Source organism: Apium graveolens, chromosome 4 (assembly GCF_009905375.1).
Source record: "Apium graveolens cultivar Ventura chromosome 4, ASM990537v1, whole genome shotgun sequence".
Taxonomy (NCBI): Eukaryota; Viridiplantae; Streptophyta; class Magnoliopsida; order Apiales; family Apiaceae; genus Apium; species Apium graveolens.
The window spans coordinates 19,283,216-19,292,047 of record NC_133650.1 but is presented as its reverse complement, the minus strand read 5'-3'; the positions used below and the strand labels follow the sequence as shown (position 1 = coordinate 19,292,047).

At 36.2% G+C, this 8,832-nt stretch overlaps 1 non-coding gene across 1 annotated transcript; it reads right to left on the bottom strand.

Annotated features, from left to right (window-relative positions):
- Positions 1–3,702: 3,702 nt before the first annotated feature.
- Positions 3,703–3,809, bottom strand: LOC141721955 (small nucleolar RNA R71). Its single transcript, XR_012574994.1, has one exon. It is a non-coding gene; the product is annotated as a small nucleolar RNA R71 (small nucleolar RNA).
- Between the last annotated feature and the right edge of the window lie 5,023 nt (positions 3,810–8,832).

The following is an 8,832-nucleotide window of genomic DNA, read 5'->3' as shown; positions in this document are numbered from 1 at the left end:
GAGGAGTAAAAACAGCTGCGAATTTTACATTAAATTCCTACTCCATTATGGAATTCTTTTTGGTATAATTATTAGAACATAAAAAATACTTTTTTGTTTAGAAATAGGATTAGATATTATTATTGGAGGATACTTTTAGTTTTATTATTAGTTTTTATCATTAGTTACAGAGAGACATACGGACGTTTACAAAAAAACTAGGGTTTATTTCCTTCATCTTTTTCATTGGATTCTTTGTTTAAGCTTGGATCTCAATTTCTTCATTAATATAAAAGTTCAAGGCATTCTTAATCTCTTCTTATTTATTAGCATATATTTTTTATGACTTTCTTCATTGTTCTTGTTATTCTTATTGCTAATATGATTGAGTAGTCTTATTCTAGGGCCTAAGGGAAGCCATGTTTGCACCATGACAATTCTTTGATTTGTTAGTAGTTTAATGGGAAAAGAGTGATTCTAATTGATATGCTTTATTGTTTAATCTATGTAATTGGCCAATATCGTGGGTTAATTGTATGCAGATAGGGGTAATAGATCGAGAGATTTTACTCGCTAGAGGCACACATACGATTAGCAGAATTGAGGATTAGTGCGAGAGCATAATTAGATTTATGAAAGTGTTAATGCTCGAGAGAGATAAACCATTACTTTAATTACTCGACCCAATAAATTGTTATATTTCTGTGAATGTTTTGGTGTAAGCATGGTCAACCTATATTGCCCTAGACTTTAGTTATTTGATTTTAACCACATTAAATTTGCATTATTTAGTTAGCTAAAAATTCACAACACTCGTTTTAATCCAGAAACAATTTGTAGTAGTTGAATTAAAATCCTTGAAATAGTCTCATTGTGCATACGACCCCTACTTGCATGTATCTGCTAATAACAGACAGCATGCACTTGCGGTATTACAATTTTACACATCAGCTATTCATCTTGCAAAGAATCCGTGTTTCATGCTAGGGCGAAGAAGCATAATCAGATGATATATCACTTTACAAGAGAGTTGATAAGCAATAATATTTTGTCCTTGAAGAAAATCCTTGGTTCAAAGAATCCTGCAGATATGTTGACTAAGGTGGTTACGAATGAAAAGTTGAAGTATTGCGTAGATTCAACTGGCCTTCAGAATTGATTGATGAGAAGGCGTTGCACTAGTTAGAGTTATTGATTGATAAATTGATTTTACTAGACTTACAAGAGTGAAGTGAAGATTGGTCAGACTCCAAGTGGGAGATTGTTGGGGTTGTGGAGTCTATTAATTAAGCCCATGAAAATAAACTATTCAGATTCAGATTAGTTTATGGATTAGTCTAATTTTTATATTTGGACTATAATTTTGATTCAGACCTAGTTTCTTCTCTTATAAATACTCATGTAATTGTAAAATTATAACACAACAAATTGTGAGAGATCAATACAAAATTAGTGCGGCTTATGGATTAGAATTTCTGAACCACGTAAATCTTTGTCTTGCGTGATTGTTGTTTATTTTCTTATTCTTATTTATTCGATTTAGGTTTTGCTTTCGTTGTTATATACTCAACAACAAGTGTTTCACTCTTCTCTTCACTCGTGTTTACACTCATTCTCAAGTGTATCACTCCTCTCATAGCTCCAAAATCCAGTTGTCCCTGCAAGAAAAATCACCTTAGCCATCGTTAAGGAGGTCATATGTGGTGGAGTGGGAGTTTGCAAATTCCCGTCTTTGTTAGACTCGTAGATGAATCTGAGTCACAATCTACAAGTTGTTAATTCCCGTTTAGGGTTCCAGATTTGAACTCTGGGAAGGTAAACACTAATCCAAAGAATTTAGCATAAAAATCAAAGTTTCCTTCCAATGTCTGTGAAAAAATTTTCTTGTGACTCATCAGGTAAATCTGAATCATAGTCAATAAGTTGCCGATTTGCGCCTATATCAACAAGTTGCCGATTTGTGACCCACTATCTGTAGATGCATCCAGGTGATTTAATCCTGGGGAAGTAGATACCACTGACATATGGCTATTGGCTCAGTATCCTTTCCTAACACCTGTAAAGATAATTGGTCCATTAAAGAACCTTGAATAATCGAATATAACCTTTAAATGAACCTGTGGAGATTGGAGAGGGCGATTGGTAGGCGGAAAAAAAAGATGATTAAAAATAGGGATTCAGCAGCGAGATCCTGAGCAAGAAAACATGTGTATACCCGGAAAGTAGGGGTGCAGCACTACCCCCACATACTGCGCACTAGATACGTTCCGGTGCGGGGGTGTGCGACGGTGCGACTGTATACGTACGGGGTGCCCCACCCGGCGTGTCCTCATCTTTAACTGATTCGATTCGTCGGGGGTGCGGGAAGGGCAGAGATCGTAATTTTTTTTGTTGGCTTTCACTTACCAGAGTCTAATTTGATGTTTGAGATGAAAGAGAAGTTGCAGAGAGATGATTGAGCTCTAACATTGTCGTCCCTTCACACCGTCGAGTCTATTCTCTTCATCTCCGACTTCAATTTCAAGTCAATACGTGTCGATTGGTTTGGGGTAGTCTGTGTGTATTGTGTATGTATATATGGGTTGGGCTTTTATTGTTTGAGTGTTTTAAAGTTAAACTTTATCTTATTTTACTTTCTTTAATACTTGTTTGTATATTTATTTATTGTTATTATCATTTGTTATATGTGCCGAGTCTTTTTTAATTTTATCAATTTTACAAATTTATATTTTTTTGACCACTTTATTTATTTAAAATGCAACTCTTGAATTATATAAAATATACTTATAAAATATAATATTAATATAAAAATATATTTTAATATTTTAATATTTATCGTATCCCTCACCTGAATCCCCATATTTTTAAATTTGTCGAATTCACGTATTCCCGTACCGCGCATCCCCGCACCTGCACCCAGTGGCGGACGCAGAAAAGAATTTTAGGGGGGGCCAATTTTATACCATAATTTTTTGAAAAATGAATAATATAATTTGAGTGTAAGATGCGTTAAAAAATAAAAAAACTATTTGAATTTAACACATATCTCTGTGTTTTAAGCAATCAAATTCACTGAGTAATTAAAACTATATACATCTTTTTGAAAGTTAAAAATATATGCATCTTTTCATTAATACATTAAAAAGAAAAGAAAAATGAAAAAAAAACTGCATCGAATATTAAGCGGAAGTTAAAAATATATGCATCTTTTTCTTGTTTTAGTTGTTGATGCCCAGGTCCAGGAAGAAGCAGAAGTAATTCCTCTTAGTCCGGATTTTGGGATTACTTGTCAGCAATACATAGATCGTGTAAGGAAAGAAAGGCAGCAAAATCTCGGCGATTCAAAGATCATAATGGCAAAACTTCCTATTAAATCTTTGAAGAACTATTCACAACCCTCTCTGAGTGGTGTGCCTACTGGCCTTACTATGCCAACTATTGAAGCAACAATTTGAGATCAAACCGGCGTTGCTTACTATGATCCAACAAAATCAGTTTGCTGGTCTTCCATCTGAAGACCCTACATTTCATCTGCTAAGGTTTCAACAGCTCTGTTCTACCATCCAACATCGAGGTGTCACTGCAGACCAACTGAAAGTTATGTTGTTCGGGTTTTCTCTTCGTGATAAATCTCAAAAATGGTTGAATGATATCAATATAACTGAGTGGAATACAATTGCTCAAGCTTTCTTAACTGAGTTTTTCCCTCCGAACAGAACTGATGATTTGATTGACAAGATGACGGGATTTAAACAAGAATATGGAGAGTTTCTTAAAGATGCTTGGGAGAGATTCAAAGATCTTCAACGTGCATGCCCTCATCATGATCTTGAGAAGTGGTTTCTGATAAAATGCTTCTACAATGGTCTTGATCCTGAAACCAAAGGTACGGTTAATAATGCTGCAGGTGGTGTATTTCTAGACAAAGGAGTTGATAATGCATATACTTTCCTCACAAATTTAGCTACCCATCACTTCAATAACCCGAGAGAACCTAAGAAGGGCGGTAAACTTGAAGTGGAGGATTATTCTCTCTTATCATCTCAGCTCGCTGCGTTAACTTAGGAGATTCATTCGTTGAAGACTTCACAATCATCTGCTCCTCCTATGAGTATTAATGCATTGTCATCCATGGCTCCCATGAATAATCTTGTTTGTGAAGTGTGTGGAATCCAAGGCCACATGGGTAATGAGTGCTCATACAATTTTCAAGATTCACAAAATTTTCAAATGGAACAAGCAGATGTTTTTCAGCAGAGGCAGCAGTATAATCCATACTCCAACACTTATAATCCTGGTTGAAGAGACCATCCAAATTTCTCATATAGGAATAACAATGCTCAAAATCTTTCTATGCCTAATCAGCAGCAACAGTATCAACAATCTTATCAGAGTTCTCAACAACAATAGTATAGGCCTTCTCAGAGACCTATGAATCCTCCTGGATTTCAGAAGCCTCCTCAAAATTACGCTCCTCAAGCCAGTCAAGCTGCACAGCCTGATCAGACAAATGAGATGCTGAAATTACTGATGCAAGAGATTAAAGATATGAAAGTCCATAACAAGATGATGGAAACTCAGATTGCACAATTGGCTAGTTCTTCAACTGCAAGGCAGCCTGGCTCTTTACCATCACAACCAACACATCCAAAGGAAAATGTGAATGCTATTTCTCTTAGGAGTGGTCTTACATATGATGGTACTTTAATGCCTAATACTGATGTGACTGATGAGAAAGAGAAGAAAACCAGCAAAGATGACAAGGTGGATGATATTGATCAGACAAACAAGGGTGGAACTGAAGGAAGCAAGAAAGCTGAGAACGAGAAGATTGTAAATACTCTTCCACCATTTATGCCTAAGTTGCCGTTCCCCAGCAGGATGAACAGAACAAAGGTAGATCAACAGTTTGGTAAGTTCATGTCACTTGTCAAGAATCTTGAGGTAACAGTTCCTTTCACTGATTTAATTTCCCAAGTCCCATCATTTGCAAAGTTTTTAAAGGATATTTTGACAAAAAACAATCTTTTGGTGAGGTGGAGATGGTAGCTTTTACTGAAGAGTGTAGTGTTGTTTTACAAAATAAGTCTCCACCTAAACTTAAAGATCCTGGAAGTTTTTCAATCCCTTGTTATTTAGGTTCATTATTTATTGACAAATCTTTATGTGACTTAGGCGCTAACGTCTCTATCATGCCTTTCTCTATTTTTCAAAAATTAAACACATGGGTGAGCTAAAATGCACACAAATGACATTGCAAATGGCGGATCGTTCTATAAAATATCCTTTGAGTATTTTAGAGGATGTGCCTGTTAGGGTTGGAAAATTCTATATTCCTGTGTAGTTTGTAGTGTTGGACATGGAAGAGGATAACCAAATCCCCATTATTTTGGGTACGCCATTCCTCTGTACTGCATGTGCTATTATTGAAGTTAAAAGTGGGACTTTAACTTTGAGTGTTGGTGATGATAAAATTACTTTTACTCTAACCTCTGCTCTTAAGTCCCCTTTGCTTGAGAATACTTGTTGCAAGATTGAAGTCATTGATGAAATTGTGCATGATGAGCTACCTCAGATTTTACTGAATGATTCCTTGGAAGCAGTGTTGATGCTTGAAGCTTCAGAAGGAGAAGGACATGCTGAAGTTGACTCATTTGTTCTTGAGTTGGATGGTAAGGCTAATCCAAGCCAAACTTGTGAGGTAACAAACACTATTACTTCTTGTGATAAACCTCATATGAAGAAATTAGAGTTAAATCATTTGCTATCCAATCTTAAGTATGTGTATTTTGATGATAATGAGTCTTATCCTATGATTGTTAGCTCTAATCTTCATGATAGTCAAATTTCTAAGCTTTTTACTGTGTTGCAAATGCATAAAAAAGCGATTGGGGTATTATATTGATGATCTTAAAGGGATTAGCCCAGACTTTTGCATGCATAGAATTTATTTAGATGAGGATCATAAGCCTTGCATACAGGGACAACGCCGCTTGAAGCCTAACATGCAAGAGGTTATTAAAAAAGAAGTCTTAAAACTACTTGATGCGGGCATCATTTACCCAATTTCTGACTCAAAATGGGTAAGCCCGGTTCAAGTAGTTCCCAAAAAAGGAGGAACTATGGTGGTTAGGAATGATAAAGATGAATTAATTCCCACTAGATTTGTCACTGATTGGCGAATGTGTATTGATTATCGTAGATTAAACACTGCCACTAAAAAAGATCACTGCCCTCTTCCATTCATTGATCAAATGCTTGAGAGACTTGCTAAACATAAATTCTTTTGCTATTTGGATGGGTATTCAGGGTTCTTTCAGATCCCTATACACATTGATGACCAGGAAAAGACTACATTCACATGTCCATATGGTACCTTTGCATATCGAAGAGTGCTGTTTGGATTATGTAATGATCCTGCTACTTTTCAGCGTTGCATGACATCCATATTTTATGATTTCATTGAGTCTATTATGGAAGTATTTATGGATGATTTCAGTGTTTATGGTTATGATTTTGATGTGTGTTTGCATAATCTTTCTAAAGTGCTTAAATGATATGAAGAGGTTAAATTGGTTTTAAATTGGGAAAAGTGCCACTTCATGGTCAATGAAGGAGTGGTACTTGGTCATCTTATTTCTGAACATGGCATCCAAGTTGACAAAGCAAAAATTGAGGTGATTGAGAAACTTCCTCCTCCTGGTAATGTCAAGGGAGTGAGGATTTTCTTAGGTCATGCGGGGTTTTATCGACACTTTATAAAAGATTTTTCAAAAATTGCAAAACCCCTCACTCAGTTATTGCTTAAGGATGCCACTTTTGAGTTTACAGATGTTTGTCTAGAGTATTTTTACAGGATAAAGAATGCTTTGGTAACTGCACCAATCATACAACCCCCAAACTAGAACTTTCCTTTTGAAATTATGTGTGATGCAAGTGATTAAGCTGTAGGTGCAGTTCTTGGTCAAAGAAAGAACAAGGTATTGCACGCTATCTACTATGCAAGTAAAACCTTAGATGAAGCTCAGGTGAACTATGCTACTACAGAGAAAGAGCTTTTAGTTGTTGTCTATGCTCTTGACAAGTTTCGAACATATCTCATTGGTTCAAAAGTCATTCTTCATACGGACCATTCTACACTGAAATATCTCTTGGCGAAGAAAGAAGCAAAACCGAGACTTATTCGATGGATTCTGTTACTCCAAAAATTTGACTTGGAAATCAAGGAAAAGAAAGGTGCTGAGAACGTGGTTGCATATCATCTCTCACGACTACATTTTAAATCAGATATTGTATCAAACACTCCTATTGACGACTCTTTTCCAGATGATCACTTATTTGCAGTTGCAACTAAAAACTCCATGGTATGCAGATTTTGCAAACTTTTGTGTGAGTGGCTCTCATCCTCCCGATTTGACCTAGCAACAAAGAAAGAGGTTCTATCATGATGCTAAGCAATATTTTTGGGATGACCCTTTCTTGTATCAAAAGTGCGCTGATGGTATCTTTCGTAAATGTGTTCCTGAGTTTGAAGTAAATGACATTCTCAAACATTGTCATTCTCTAGCATGTGGAGGGCACCACAGTCCTTCTAAAACCGTTGTAAAGGTGCTTCAATCCGGTTTCTTTTGGCCTTCTCTATTTAAAGATGCTCGTGATTTTTATCTGGCTTGTGATGCATGCCAAAGAACAGGTAATATTTCAAAACGCCATGAGATGCCACAAACTGGTATCCTAGAAGTCGAGATTTTTGATGTATGGGGTGTCGATTTTATGGGACCTTTCCCAACTTCTTGTGAAATGAAATACATCTTAGTTTTAGTTGATTATGTGTCCAAGTGGGTTGAAGCAATTGGATCCGCAACCAATGATTCAAAAGTTGTAATGAAGCTCTTTAAAAAAATTATATTCCCACGTTTTGGAGTTCCATGGACTGTGATTAGTGATGGTGGTTTCACTTTCGGCATCGACAATTTGAAACTTTATTGAAAAAGTATGGTGTTACTCACAAGATTGGTCTAGCTTATCATCCTCAGACAAGTGGCCAAGTTGAGGTTTCAAATCGTCAAATCAAAAGCATACTAGAGAGAGTGGTGGCCAAGTCTCGAAAAGATTGGTACTTGAAGTTAGATGATGCATTATAGGCTTATCGAACAGCTTATAAGACCCCTATTGGCACTACTCCATACCGGTTGGTCTATGGTAAGGTAAGGCATGTCACTTGCCGGTTGAGCTTGAACATCGTGCTTTTTGGGCTATCAAAGAGCTTAACATAGATTTAAAGGTCACGGGTGAGGCAAGACTTCTTCAATTGAATGAACTAGATGAGCTTTGTTTTGATGCTTATGATAATTATCGTATTTACAAGGAGAGAACGAAGACAAAGCAATCTTGCGTAGAAATTTTCAAGTTGGCGGTAAGGTCTTATTGTTTAATTCAAGACTTCGACTTTTTCTGGGAAAACTCAAATCTAGATGGTCTGGACCATTCACCGTGACTGGAGTAAAATTTTATGATGCTATTAAAATTATGGGGCAAGATGGAACAAGATTTAAGGTCAACGGTCAACGCCTTAAATTGTATGTGGATGGAGCATTTGTTGGAAAAATGGAGACGATTCGTCTCAATGATCCCATCACGATTGTCTAAATTGAGGTTAGAAGTCAAGCTAATGACTCTAAAAAAAAGCGCTTATTGGGAGGCAACCCAAGATTTTATAGAAGTAGATTATTAATTAGATTTTTTTTCTTTTCTTCTTTTTCTCTTTTTTTAGGTAGAATTTTTGTATATTTTATCTTATTTTTACTCCCGTAAGGTGCCTTGATGATTTTTGTGTGAAGTGTTTCAGAACGA